This window comes from Protopterus annectens, chromosome 12.part0 (assembly GCF_019279795.1).
Source record: "Protopterus annectens isolate FY-2018-M chromosome 12.part0, PAN1.0, whole genome shotgun sequence".
In the NCBI taxonomy this organism is placed as follows: Eukaryota; Metazoa; Chordata; order Ceratodontiformes; family Protopteridae; genus Protopterus; species Protopterus annectens.
This window is the reverse complement of record NC_056746.1, coordinates 1,587,017-1,603,039: the sequence shown is the minus strand read 5'-3', so window position 1 is coordinate 1,603,039 and position 16,023 is coordinate 1,587,017.

Below are 16,023 nucleotides of genomic sequence, written 5' to 3'. Positions count from 1 at the left end.
ACGTACATGTCAACACACTACGGATATGTCCATCCATGACTGCAAATGCATACAGTGGCCTACAATGCATTCTACACATGACACACCTAACCACCACAAGGGTATCATACAGACAGATACCTGTTGTCCAAGCCATGCTGTATTGCTGTAACGCAACTGTAGCATTGTCATTGGCATGTAGTTAACATAGTATTCCAACAGTACCATGTAGGTGGTAGCACCCATCATGTAGAACAGGTAATGGTGTGTACATGTGGACAAGTGTTATCTTGTCTATCCTGTGATATTCACATTTCCAAAGGTATTCTGCAGTCCCTCGGTGTATCACCTAAGGAAGACGGTGCCTGTATGTATATCGGCAACAGTTGCCATACACCTACACTGGATGTCCATCACTCACAGACTTTGCTGTGTTTTAACATGTCTGACATATACTCCAGACATAAACCCTCACCCACATTAATCTATCAAAGCTTTTATGGGTGTGTGTCACATAGTTGGGATAGGACACAGGTCACTGCAGTAGCCTGCATTGTCACCAACATACATGTATGGCCTAAGGTCTGGTAAGCTGCGGCACATGCTGGCAGAGGTAACAACTGTAATCATATGAGGCAGGCTTCACACATAGGAACTATTAAAGGTCACAGGTACATATCTGTATGTGGCACACACATACCTGATGTGTGCATTGAAATTACTGTTATAATAATATGTCATACAATAATAAAAGCAAAACAAAACACATTGACAAACTGCGTGACAAACACACACATGTTATTTGCAGGATTCAAACCCCTACCTAACTATGTTTTGATACTTGAGAAAGACACATTACAACAGCGCGCTATTCGCATTACTGGATGATTTCCTTTCTCCTGCTGTATTTATAGGGTGCTGACATCATCAGTCTTTCCAAGAGGAATGTACATCTTTTAGGGTTATCCCAGTCTTAAAAAAGGCCATTCCTTTCACAGAGAATTGCATACATACACATCCCCCTGCCACCCCACACACACACCGTTTGCAGGATTCAAACCCCTACCTAACTATGTTATGATACTTGAGAGAGACGCATTAGCACAGCTCTCTATTCGCATTACTGGATGATTTATCTTCTCCTGCTGTATTTATAGGGTGCTGACATCATCAGTCTTTCCAAAGAGGAATGTACATCTTTTACTATCCCTCATGTTATGGGGGAATAACAATATCTGTGCATTAACAGATGCCTAGTTCAGGGTCACATATGCACACTGGCACTGCCAGGTTATGTTCTATACCATGCTTCATGACTACAGGACTTGTAACACACAACACAAGTAGGGGGTGTATCCATATACATCACAGATACACACACCTCTGGGTTGGTACCACTGCACTAAGCATGATAGGCCATACATGTACAACTATCATTGTGCAAAACTGCCTTTTGGTTTGGTGTGTAGTTCAGACCACCCCCCCATACCCAGGAACCGCACCCAGCTTTCCTGGGAACAGTGTAGGATATGAAGGTCTTCACACACACCATTATAGTGGTTGACTTCAGGTACACAAATATTGACTGGGGTTACTACTCAAGCCCTCAAAAACATCACCCTACAGCACAACCAGTCACCACACCCACAAGGGGGAATAGATATTGGACCTGATCATCACCAACATGGGGACTCTATGTTCCACACCAGAGGTAGAACCCTCATTGTTAAGATCAGACCATAAACAACTTTCCCTGGACATCCATATCCTGTCCCCACCCCCAGCCAAGGAAATCACTGTAATTAATTTCTCAAAAGCAGACTTTGCACTTGTGAAGACTGGGGTGGAATACTTCAAAGGCCCCGTGCTGGAGGATAATACAGCCCAATCTGCAGAATCCTTTACAAACGCATTGTATGAGCACCTGCAGGTATGCATTGATCATGCTATCCCAAATAAAACCATGACTCCTCCAAAACAGGAGACCTGTCTGGTTGACCCCGGTCATATATAATCTGTACAACAGAAGGAGAAAGCTACTACATAACAGAGCAATATCCCACAGAGGGAGGACATCTCTGAACAGTATTGACAAGACACTTCAATCCCTCATATAATCATCACTTGCACGTTTTGACAGTGAAATTGACCAGACACTACAGCTAATCACAAGGCCTTCTTTAGTTATGTCAGGAATATGTGTGGAAACAACACAGATATACTCTGAATTGTTGCATAACAGCACAAAATATGCCAAACCTACGGACATAGCCTACACCCTGGCAGACAGAGTCTGCACAAACACCCCCCCCCTTACCCCCCAAGGGTACAGATGCCCATCCCAAATTAATGTAACCTCCCTGACATCACAGATGCACTGGTGAAAGGTGCCCTCTCCACAGCAAATAACACAACATATGTATGGGACCGGACGGTGTCCCAGGCTGTGTCCTACATGAGCTCTGAGTAGAACTGAACACTCACATTGAGTCACTGTTCCAACTTAGCCTTACTACAGGATATGTACCCTGAGAATGGCATACAGATACAGTGCTCCCACTCCACAAAGGTGGTGCCACAATGGACCACAGGAACTATCACCCCATAAGCCTGACTAGTGTGGTAGAAAAAGCTATGGAACATATTATCATGGCAGTCATAATCAAAAACATTGTGAGCCTCCAGACAGTGGATCATACACAATTCGGCTTTGTTAAGGGCAGATCTTGCCTCTTACACATAGTTCATATCTTTGAAATGGTTACTGAAGCCATGGATGAGGGCAAGGTAGTTCACTCAGTCTACCTGTACCTTGCAGAAGCCTGCAACACAATACCCCACTCAGGCATCATACATATGCTTACCAGCTTAAATATCAACCCCTATATCACTAGATGTGTTGCTATCTGCCTCAGGGATGGAACCCACATGGTCAGAATTGCAGGTGCCATGTCCAATTCCAGACCAGTTACAACTGGTGTCTCACTGGGCTCAGTTGTGGGACCTGTCCTGTTTGGTATGTACTTCTCTGAGGTTCAGACTAACACGGGGGGATTATGTCTAACAAATGTCACAGATGACTGCTAACTGGGGGCCATAAGCAACACTGCAGCTGACACATGCTTCCTCCATAAGGGTCTCACAGAGATGGATGCTTGTTGCCAGAGCCATGGTCTCATGCTAAATGCTAAGACATGCATAGTCATCCCCTTTGGGAAAAACAAGGTGCACACAAATCACCACATAAGTGGTAATCCATTAAGTACAGAAGATGTATTTACAGATTTGGGGACCAACATAGATCGTAACCTCTCCTTTGCTAATCACATTGACAGAGTCATTGCAAAGACCTTTCTATAGCCCTCCTTATCACATGGGAGTTTGCATGTAGATCATGGGAGGTCATTGTGGCCCTCTACTAGTCACTCATCAGGCCCATGTTTGACTACAATGGCCCTTTTGGGGTGTACCTTACCCAACACCTGCAGCAACTACAGTGTCCACAACAGTACCTCCCCTAGAGGATCATGGGCTACACACAGATGTCCTATGCAGCTCAACTAATGGATCTCCAGCTCTACTCAGTTGCTTAACACCTACTCAGAGGTAGTCTATGCCTGACGTACACAGCCATATCAAACCCAGAAGTAATGGACATGCTCCATCTCATAACATCCAAGACCCTTAGAGCAACACACTCCAGGGACTTAAACCTCAGCACAAAACTAAATAGGACATGCTGCAGGGACAGATTCATTACCCAGAGGCTCCCCTCACTCTGGAAATAAATCCCAATTAAAGTTAGACATAGCCCCTCGCCAACCCTCTTCCAGCAAAATCCAGCCGCATGGATGGGAAATTGCATATTCACCCCTGGGATCTCCACTGTGTCCCTGCCTGACAGAGGCACAGCAAACTAGCCTTAAAGGGTGCCTTCTGTGATCTACTTTACAGAGGCACAATAGGCTACTCTACTGGGGAGGCAGATGCCAAATACACTCTGCCTAGGCTTATGAATTCCCTAGGGCAGACAGCCTAGCATTGACCTCTGCACCTATGTTTATGTTGGGGATACACAATATTTGTTGCTGATACTGTTTGCAGGTCTTTATTGCCGTAGCTTTCCCAGTTTCTATGAACAACTTATGTATCTGCGTAACATGTTTGATCATGACAGGGTTCCAGTATATTAATATATGTGTCTGTTGTCATTTAACTGTGTGCACAGGGCAGATTGCTGGATTGTGGGAGGTTCCTGGCTTATGACATACAACTGCCAGATATGTGTGGCCGACTGCTATACTCAGACATGGCCTAAGTGTGTGAGCATGCCCACTTCAGGCTTTCCATGGTTTGTCGCCTGACATATGTCTCATTTATCAAAGTGTGTGAGCATGCCCAGTGTAACCTTTCCATATGTTGTGATCTGAAGTCCACTACATTTGTGGCTGTGTGTGAACATGACCAATATTGACATTTATACTGTGTGTGTTGGAAGTCATGTTGTTTTCTTACTGCCAGACTCCTTTGTGTCATAACTCAACAGGGATTGTGCTGTGCCTGCAGGGTTTCCATGGGATAGTTTGCAAAGATTTGTCAACATTCTTTCATACTGGCTCAATGCTGGAATACTGTCATGGTGTACTGGTTCAGTACTTTCACTATGGTGCACAGTACTATGGGTTTGAGTCCCATCACTGCTTTAAATGTTCATACTGAGCAGACCAGACTGGTTAAGGGCCAGTTGGGCAACTATGAGCATGTTGCATTTTGTTCAACTATGGCCTACTTAAACCAGGCTTGTCCAACATTGCTGTGTATTCACCAACTTGGGTAGACATTGCCAAACATTACTACACATTGACCACAGTTGTACTAGTTGGTGTGTGTGATTCTGTTCATAGGTTCATACTAGGCTATCTGCCCTAGGGCATTTATAATCCTAGCCAGAGTGTGTTTGGCTTTCAACACACATTTTAAGTGGAGTTTGCCATGACATTTTTCAAGGTTAGTATACTGTGCCTCTGTCTAACAGTGACATAGAAGCGATACCCAGGGTAAATCTACAATCTCCCATCCACTCATCCAGATTCCTCTTGAAGAGAGTCAATGAGGGACTCTGGCTAACCTGGAGTGTGAGTTTACTCAAGAGTGGAGGGAGCCTCTGGGTTATGAATCTGTCACTCCAGCATGTCCTATTTATTTCAGTCCTGAGGTTCAGGTCTCTTGAGCGCGTAGCTTGATGGGATTCTGATTTTCCAAGGTGCAGCATGTGCATTGATTCCAGGTTGGACATGGCTTTATACATCAGGCACAGATCATCTCTGGGCAGGCAGTATGCCACTGAGTGGAGCTGCAGTTTCTTTAACCGGGCAGCAAATGACATGTGTTTCAGCCCTTTGATCCTCCTGGTGAGGTACTTTTGTGGTCTTTCCAGCTGCTGCAGGTGTCTGATAAGGTACATCCCACAAGGGGCATTGTACTCAATTATGGGCCTGATGAGGGATGAGTAAAGAGGCATGATGACCTCCCCTGATCTAGATGTGAATACCTTCATGATTAGGTGGGCTATATGAAATGTTTTTCTAAACACTTTGGCCACATGGTTGTCAAATGAGAGATTGCTATCACTTCTTCCATACGTAATGGGTTACCACCTATGTGGTAATTTGTGGGCACTTAGTTTTTGCCAAAGGGGATGACTATACACTTTTTTGCATTTAACTTGAGGACATGGCTCTGGCACCAGTTGTCTGTTTCTATGAGGCCCTTTTGTAGGATGCTTGTGTCAGCTGGAGGGTCGATTATGGTGCCCAGTTTGCAGTCATCTGCAAACTTGTTCAGCCGCAGTCCTTCTGTGTTGGTCTGTAGCTCCGAGAAATATATACCAAACAAGTGAGGTCCCAGGACTGAGCCTTGTGGGATGCCACTTGTAGCTGGTTTGGGGTCTGACATGGCTCCAGCATTTCTGACCATGTGGGTTCTGTCCTTGAGCCAGTTTGCAACCCATCTAGTGACATAGGGGGTTATATTGAAGCTGGTGAGCTTATCTATAATGACCAAGTGGGTATTGTATGGAAGGCTTTTGCGAGGTACAGGTAGGCTGTGTGGACCACCTTCCCGTTGTCAATGGCCTTGGTGACTGTTTCAAATGACTCAACCAGGTTTAAGAGGCAGGATCTGCCCTTAACAAAGCCAAACTGGGTAGTATCCAGTGTCTGTAGGTCCCCAATATCTTTATTTCTGAGGTCCATGATGATCCTTTCCATAGCTTTGCAGACCAAGCTAGTCAGGCTTCTGGGCCAATAGTTTGCAGTATCCATTGAGGCACCACCTTTGTGGAGTGGGACCATTGTTGCTGTACACTGCTCTTTGGGTACATATCCTGTGGTAAGGCTAAGATTGAACAGTGGTTTTATGTTATTGTTCAATTCTTCTTGGGGTTCATGTTGGACACAGCCCAGGACACTGTCTGGTCCCATTGATGCTGTGTGCTTTGCTTTGGAGAGGCTGGCTGTTACCTGGGCATCTGAGATGTCAGGGGGCCAGCACTTTGCTGGGATAGATATTTGCCCTTTTGGTGGGGGGGGGGGGGTTTGCACTAAACCTGTCAGCTCAGATGTTGGCAATGTCTGTGGGTTTGGTGTATTGTTTGTCATTTTGGACTAATTCTGAGCATATCTGGGAATTCCCACCCAGGTTCCTACCATAACTAAAGAAAGCCTTGTGATTATCCTTAGTGTCCTGTACAATTTTTATCTCAATGATGGCCTTAGACGATTTTATGTATGGACGTAGTTTTTCAATAATACTGATCAGAGATGCCTTCTCTTTTTGGGATTTTGCTCTATCATATAGTAGCTTCCTCCTTGTATTGTATGTTTTTTTATGGCTGTGGTCCTCCAGACAGGATGCCTGCCTTTGGAGGATTAGATCTTGGTTTTATTTGGGATTGCATGATCCATGCATTCCTGAAGGTGTTCATAGAATGCGTTTATAAAGGGTTCTGAGGTCTGGGCCGTATTTTCCACAGGCACAGGGGCTGTGAAGGATTCCACCTTGGTTTTGAGGAGTGTGACATTTGTTTTAGTGAAATTTTTCACTGTGGTTTTCTGGCCATGGGCTGGGGTCGGGATGTGAATATCCAGTGAGATTACTCTATGGTCTGATCTTACCAGTGAGGGATACACTTCTGGTCTTGGGCATAGTGTCCCCATGTTGGTGATGATCAGGTCCAGTATGTTTTCCCCTCTTGTGGGAGTGGTAGCAAGTTGTTCCATAGCATTTGAGTTTATAAATTCCAGGAACCTTTGGGCTAGGGTGTTGCAGCTAGGGTAATGCTCCAAGTCTATGTTTGGGTAGTTGAAGTCGCCCAATATAATGGTGTTTGGGGAGACCTTTATATTTTCATGTGTTCTCCAGTCAGCCAAGTGAGGTTCCAAGTGTGGCTATGAACTGGAAGGTGGTTTTACCCACTGTTAGTTGCACATGGATAGTCTCTGATGCTTCATGCTGTGCCACCAAACTGGGGGTGTGGGTATCTTTGACAAATATTGATACTCACCCTCCTTTTGTAGTTTGTTCCATGTTTTGCGGGTGTAAAGCATGGTATGAGGTGTAACCTGTTAGTGCTAGGGTGCTCTTGGGAGCCTTGAACCAGGTTTCTGTTACTGCACAGATATCAACATTCTCCATGCTGAGGAGAGTTTGAAGTGCGTGCATCTTGCAGTTTAGACTTCTGGCATTGAGTAGCATTACTTCTAGTTTATTATCCCTTGTGATACCTATGGAGGTGGGTTTGTCTTTTGAGCCTTACCTAAGAAAGGCACTATGGGGGTGACAAGAGTCTTTGGCAATATCCAAAAGGCCACAGGTGACAGGTGAAAGCCATCCCTAGCGAAGCATCATGTCTTGTCGAGCATGTCATCCCAGGCTGACAGGCATTGGATCCCCTTTCACTGACACCAATACTTAAGCCAATTGTTGTAATTGATCATCTTGTCTTCATATTGTGGCATCATGTTTGGTGAGGGTAGGATGATACTCAAGGTCATCAAGTTTGCATATACTACATGGTGGTGAATGCTGTTTAGCACTACCTTACATTGCTTAACACATGGCCATCATGCCTCAGGTGGTGCTGCAGGGCTGCCTATGTCGGATGCACATACTACACTCCCTGCACATGTTTGAAAGCAGGTTGTGTCAACTTAGGCACCCTTTCACTATATGTGGGAGTCAGAGAGAGGTATCATTTCCAGGGTTCCTACTGAGCCAGTGTATGTGCTATGTGTTGCCTCTTTGCCAAGGCCAAGGCATACTGGGCATGCCTCCTTCTGCCTACTGGGGCAGGCTCAGGTTGTTCCTCCTCCGAGTCACACTCTGCCTGTGATGGCCTTGGCAATGGTAGGGGGCTGTTTGGCCCAGGCCTATGCTGGTCCTGCTGCAGCTGTTTTCGCAGAATCATATTATGTAGCATAGAACATACCATGACAATTTGGGTACATGTAGTTGGTGAGTATTGCAAGGCTCCACCAGATGTGTCCAGGCACCGGAACCGTGACTTGAGCAACCCAAACACACGCTCAATTACATTTCGTGTTTGTGCATGTGCCTCATTATGGCATTCCTGTTCAGGTGTGTGTGCATTTCTGATGGGTGTCATCAGCCATGGCTCCAGTGCATAGCCAGCATCTCCCTCTAAGTGACCATGTGGGATGTCCCCATTGGCAAATGTCTGGTACAGCTGCATCAGATTCCAGATATGGGAATCATTGTAGCTTCCAGGGCAGCCAGCACACACATTCATTATTATGCCCTGGGCATCACACACAACCTGGCAGTTGATGGAGGGGAAGCCCTTGCGGTTAATGTAGGCCCTACCCCACTCACCGGCTGGTGCTTTGATGCGTATATGCGTGCAGTCTATTGCACCCACTACCTCAGGGTATTCTGCTATTTTCTGGAAGAGACGCATGTTGCTGGCCAATACCTCATGGGAATTGGGGAAATATACATGATCACCGACATGTGCTGACATGGCATCCAGGAACTGGTGCAGTACCCTGGATGCTGATGCCTGTGATATCCCCATCATATCACCAGTTGGTCTCTGGAAGGTACCTGTTGCTAGTATTCTTAGGCCAACACATACCTTGGTTTCCACTGGGATGGGTTCCCCTCTGTTGGTTCTATGTGTGAGGCATGGCCTGCACCGCTCAACAATTTGCTGCAGGAGGTCTCTGTCCATTCTATAGCGCTCCACTATCTCCAGCTCATGTAACCCCTGGTAGGTGACCCTGGGCCTGTACACTCTTCTCCGTCTCCTCACTGTGGATTGCCTGGCAGCATTTGCATTGTCACCACCCTCAGCATGTTGCATATGTCGCCTTATAACAGCAATGGCAGCCCCTAGCATTTTTTGTCTGAGTGAAGCTTTTTCAGTTTTCACTTCTAGTAGCTTACTCCAGTGTTGTAGTGTCTCTTGAGAGAAACAAACTGCACTGTTGTTTGCAGAGTTTTAAGTGCTGGCCTGGGCTAGTGTTCTGCCTGTGTAAATGCCTGATTCTGATTGTTTTCACCTCCTAGCTCTACTAGTATTCCCTGGTAGCTTCCTACTATTTGTTTTGCTTCCTTTTTCTTTTCTGTTTCCTCAGGGGGGAGCGACGTGCATACAAGCGCAAACACGCTCACAGCAGCTCACACACGCACACATGCTTAGACGGGCTAAAATTTGCTTATTCAGGTTAAAACATGCACACACCAGAGCAAACACACTTACAGGTCTTCAAACAGCCTTATACATGCTTACTCTGGCTTACACGTGCTCACTCATGCTTTCACGCGCGCACTCTGTCTTACTCGGGTTTACAGGCACGCACACGTGCGCATACCCACTCAGCAAGAAACTTTGGTGTTATCCACAGTATACACCTTCCATTTCTTGGCTTTCCCTGGCCTACCTGTTGACACACCTCTTTCCATGATGTCTAACTGACAGCTGACACATGCCACTCTGCTCCTATGAGCTTCACTACTTTCATACATACCCCTCTTGTGATGTCACCTATCTCCTACTCTGTTACTCCCCATATCCTACTCCTTCACTCCACTGAATGTGCTCATTTGCTATGTAAAAGTGCGATTCACTATCCTAACACTCATTTTCATAGGATCGCCTACTAATGCTTGGTTACATGTCTTAGACTGGGCTTCTCCCCTTAGCAACCTCTACCATATTTGGCCATGTTGTCTTCAGCCTGCTATTCCCTTACATTGTAATTTAACAGTTTTCATAGATTCCACGTTTGTGGCTTTTATTTTCTTATTTTATGATTTTTTTTAGCGCACCCCATTTGCGCGGTGCTACGCTACCCTTAAACATCGGAAATCGCTGAAAATAAAAGTATTTTTATTTTAATTTTGCATCTGGGAACATTTCCAATGGCCGTATATTTGGCCTTTGGCATGCTTCCTTAACCATATGCAACCTTTATTTGGAGCTGACAGGGCTCCATTGTGCTATTTGCAGAACGGTGCTCAGTTGTCAACTGAGTACATTTCTGCAGCTAACACGGCTCCTACTCAGACAGGTTTGTCCTTCCTGGATCGCAAATTTACCTCATTTGCATGCCTTTCGGCTGCAAGTGAGGTAATTTGCATATCCCAGCCCTGTCCGTGTAAGAGACGTTTTAGGAGCTCTCTTACACACCCCTACAAACTGTTCCTGAATCACTCATCGGACATGATGGCTGCATGGAGTCTTACTCTACTCGTACACTCCGTGCAAGCCATCATGAATCTGGCAGTATCTTTTTCATGTAGTTTGATGTCTGTTCCTTAACCTTCCAGAGTCATTAGTAACCACATAAACTTTCTAGCTTTGTGTCAGGATCAAGTTTGAAATGCTGGGAATTGCTTTTGGAACACAAGAGGGCAAGAATTATAACTTTTAAGGAAATGGGAACTTTTCTTCTTGATTTTTTAAGGCCATCAGTCAGAAGTAATGAAAACCTGCAGAGCCTAACAAAGATAAATGTTATATTCTACATCATTAGTGGTTATACTCCATAAAATTTTTATGAAGACACTATGAAAAAAACAGATGGCTGTGAAATGCTTTAGACATAAGTAACAGCCCCTTTATAATACTTTTTTATCTTATCACTTACTGCAGAAGTTGGCATCCCTTACAGATGGCCAAAACATAGATCTACAAAACAGAGTTTAGTAAATCAGTTTTACCACATTGCATTTGCTGGACACTTTCAGAGTGAAGAAGAACTCTCAGCCCCTTAATGTAAGGGCTGCCCATGCACCATGTCCCACTTTGCCTATCCCTGGATTATACTACATGTTATATTTCTTGGGAGAATGGTTCTCATTGAAAAATCAATTCTGTAAACAATAGCTTCACTAAACTGAGTTTAGCCAAAACAGTGTTCAAGTAATTCATCTTTTTTATCTATCTATTACCCATAACAGAATATTTGTCAGAAAGCTTTATCTTCAACATCATAAAATGCATGGGACTCGGATGAGATCCACTGCTCTTTCAGAGACTGTATTAAATAGCTTGTTATTATTATTATAATTATTATTGTTATTTTTATTATTATTTGTAAGTTTCATTCGCCATAATAACAACTTAAATATTCTAGTTGATGTTGGAAAAAGGTCTTCTGCTTTTGTTTTCAGTGACGGAGTTAGGTAATTTGTGAAATGAGATTACTCAGAACTGTTAAAGACATTCCATAGGTGAGAAACAGGCTTTCTTTTACATTTTAGATTGTAGATTAAAGTAAAGTATTTGTGTTTTTCCTACATACTACACTCTTAGAAATGATCTTAATTAATGAGGCATTTAAGAGGATACAGACCTGATAGAGGAATACACAGTCTAGCCCCTCTCACAGGAAAATGCATTATTCTTAATATGAATTGATGACTGAGTCAATTAATCATTCAATCAACAAATAAGAGTTCTTATTACTTCAGAACTACCTTAATAACATATCTTACAAATTTAGAGAAAACTCCCATCCTTATGCTCCTCAGTGATCCTTTAGTGATTTGCACTTGGAAATATGTGATCTCCAATTTTACCAAATTCCATAACAGTTGACCTATGCAATGACCACAGCATATTCTTCTTCGAAGAGAATGGTCTGCTTAGAATTGGCACAGACACATGGGCACTCAGTAACATGTTTAGTAAAGATCTCAGTTTGGCGAAATATTGAAGGAAGTCCAAACTGCTAAAAATAAATCAATTTAAACAAAGGTATTATTAACAAAAGTAAAACAAATGAAGAGCAAGCCGAGAGATGAATCTTCCGTTGCTAAATAATAAATAACAAAAAAACGGTGCAAAAAGCAAGTAACGGAATAAACCAGGCACAGTCCAAGCCAAAGACAAGCAGGCACAGTTTCTATGTTGCTATGTCAGTCAATCACAAATGCAAGTAATCTTGAAAGCATAAGCACCAGGAATCTTCAGATGGTAAAACAATCCACAAAGCTTTATTGTAAAAATCGGTAAGCGCTTTCACAGTTAAGCATCCTCAGACCAGATACAAACAGATAAAAACACACCCTATATAAATACTTGATATTAATACTCTGTCCAATCATGAAGTCACATCAATTCAACCCATTCACATTAAAGGAAGAGTTGCCTCTCCGAGTGCTAAACAAACATAGCAGCAATGCATGGAATATATATGTATACAACTATACTTTATATATAAACAAGCAACTGACGTGCTGCTAAGAAAGCCCCCATCATGAAGCAAAACACTTCCATCAATGGAAAGTAATAAAAAATATATATAATAAAAAATAAAAAATAATAATAATGAAAGTAAAAATAAACATTATAAAAATGAATATTATAAAATATTCACTTCTGAAGTTTCCTTTTGATTAACAGGGGCTTAATGGAAGCCCTCTCATTCAACCCTTTCCCTCTATCTGCACGAAGCATGACTATCCAACAAGTCTCTCTATGTTCAGTATGTGTGGTGATGTCACCTTCCCTTGTACTTGGAGATATGACCTCAATAACCCTGAAATTACAAGTATGGGTATCCCCCTGTTCCAGGACATGCTTTGATAATGCATTATGTAAAGAGCCTTTCCTGATATGATAAATATGCTCCCTCATTCTGTCATAGAGCACCCTATTGGTCTTACCAATGTAGAAAGAACTACAGGTAGAGCACACCGCTAAATAAACAACATGGGGGTCATGCAATTCACTTGTACACGAAAGGTAAATTCTCTACAGAGATCTGGATGGTAAAAAGTTTCAGAAGTATTGATGAAAGAACAAAAACTACAACCACCACAAGGCATAGTTTGACCAGGGACAGAGGTCTTACTACTAGGACATCGGTCATAGCACAAAAGCCTCTTCAGATTTTTACAGTTCTTAAACTTGAACCTGGGTTTATCACCCACTATCATACTAATCTCATCATCAACTTGTAAAATAGGCCAGTGCTGAGCAAATAAACTGGTTACATCTCTATGAACACTAGTATAAAATAGGGGGATCCTAACACCATTCATGATGGAACAACTACCTGCCACTGCACCTGTCTCTGTACTAGGTCCCAAATATGGACGTGCTATAGATGACCTCAATTGATCTAGGTCGGACCATTGTCTATTGATCTCACCAGTGCTCTACCCCTTGCTAACAACTTCTCCTCTAAGCCTGCGAGCTCATGCACAAAACCATCCATAGTCGGATTCAACCTAGAAACCCTCATCCCTTGTCCTTTGATTAAATTTCGAAAAATGTAACCAGGGTGCATACTGGACCTATAGAGAAAGGCATTCCTATGACATGTCTTACGGTGGACACCTGTGTTGATTGTATAATCATGCAACTTCTCAATATAGAGGTCTAAAAACTCAATTCGGGTGTAAGACCAATTAAAAGTGAATTTCAAGCAATCAGTCAGGCTATTCATGGTGCTATGGAAATCTACCAATCTCTCCAACGGCCCTTTCCATAGCAAAAACAAATCATCGACAAAACACCGATAAAATAAAACATATTCCTTGAAACCCGCAGTAGTAAACAGCATATTGTTCTCCCAATGAGCAAGAAACATATTGGCGTAGCTATTGGCACATGAAGTGCCCATAGCTACGCCATGTTTCTGTAAAAACATCTCACCACTAAAAGTGAAAACATTGTTTTCAAGAACAATCTCCAAAAGGAAACATATCAAATCAACTTGTTTCAGAGTATAATCATTATGTAACAGTAAATATTCATGCACATACTGAATGCCCAGTTCATTGGGGATCATGGTAAACAATGACTGCACATCAAAGGTTACAAAAGTGACATCACCAACATCAGGAACGCTCTTAGTACATTCATATAGGTCTAACAAAAACTGTTTTGAATCTCTTAGGACTACTTGGTTTAAACTAATGACTGGTCTCAAAAACTTCTTCACATAAAGTGAAAGAGGTTCTGTCACCCAACCTCCTCCTGCCACAATAGGTCTCATGGGTGGGTCAGTAGGATGTTTATGGATCTTTGGCAGTCCCTGTATGAGTGGAATCAATGGATCACCACTTTCAAAAAAGAAAATACATCTTCTGTAATAAGACGGGCTGAAAAAATGTCAGAAATGTCCCTACTTACTCGTGAAATCACCCTGTATACATCCTTGATCGTAATCTTATCATAAAAACTACTGTCACCCAACATCAAAATCATAGATCGACAGTAGTGTAGCCTATCCATTACAACAATAAGCCCACCCTTATCTGCTGGGCGAATCACGATAGAACTATTATGTTGTAACTCATTCAGGGCTAACCTCTCCACGTATGTGAGATTACATCTAGAGTGTATCCTCTGACTGTTTCGACTATCATAAAAATTATAAATATCTTCCACAGTGAGTTTCAAATAAGCTTCCACTAAAGGGTGATTAAACTATCTCATTTTCTCAGACTTTTAGTTGTACTGTCTGTTACAAAATTTCAAGTGGGTTCTTGCCTTTCTGGAAACAGCCTGATAGCACTAGGTGCTTAACGGTAGTGTAGCAGCACTAGGTGCTTAACGGCAGTGTAGCAGCACTAGGTGCTTTACAGTAGCATAGCAGCACTAGGTGCTTTACAGTAGCATAGCAGCACTAGGTGCTTTAAGATAGCATAGCAGCACTAGGTGCTTTACGGTAGTGTAGCAGCACTAGGTGCTTTACAGTAGTGTAGTGACACTAGGTGTTTTAAGGTAGCATAGCAGCACTAGGTGCTTAATGGTAGTGTAGCAGCACTAGGTGCTTAATGGTAGTGGAGCAGCACTTGGTGCTTTAAGGTAGCATAGCAGCACTAGGTGTTTTATGGTAGCATAGCAGCACTAGGTGCTTTACAGTAGCGTAGAGGCACCAGGTGTTTTAAGGTAGCATAGCAGCACAAGGTGCATTACAGTAGTGTAGCAGCACTAGGTGCTTTAAGGTAGTGTAGCAGCACTAGGTGCTTTATGGTAGCATAGCAGCACTAGGTGCTTTAAGGTAGTGTAGCAGCACTAGGTGCTTTACGGTATCATAGCAGCACTAGGTGCTTTATGGCAGAGCAGCAGCACTAGGTCCTTTATGGTAGTGTAGCAGCACTAGGTGCTTCAAGGTAGTGTAGCAGCACTAGGTGCTTTACGGTAGAGTAGCAACACTAGGTGCTTTTGGCAGAGCAGCAGCACTACATCCTTTATGGCAACGTAGCAGCACTAGGTACTTCAAGGTAGGGGAGTGGCACAAGGTGCTTTACATTAGCATAGCAGCACTAGATGCTTTACAGTAGTGTACCAGCACTAGGTGCTTTACAGTAGCATAGTGGCACTAGGTGTTTTAAAGTAGCATAGTAACATTAGGTGCTTTATGGTTGTATAGCAGCACTAGGTACTTTACAGTAGCATAGCGGCACTAGGTGTTTTAAGGTAGCATAGCAACACTAGGTGCTTTAAGGTAGCATAGCAGCACTAGGTGCTTTATCGTAGCATAGCAGCACTAGGTGCTTTAT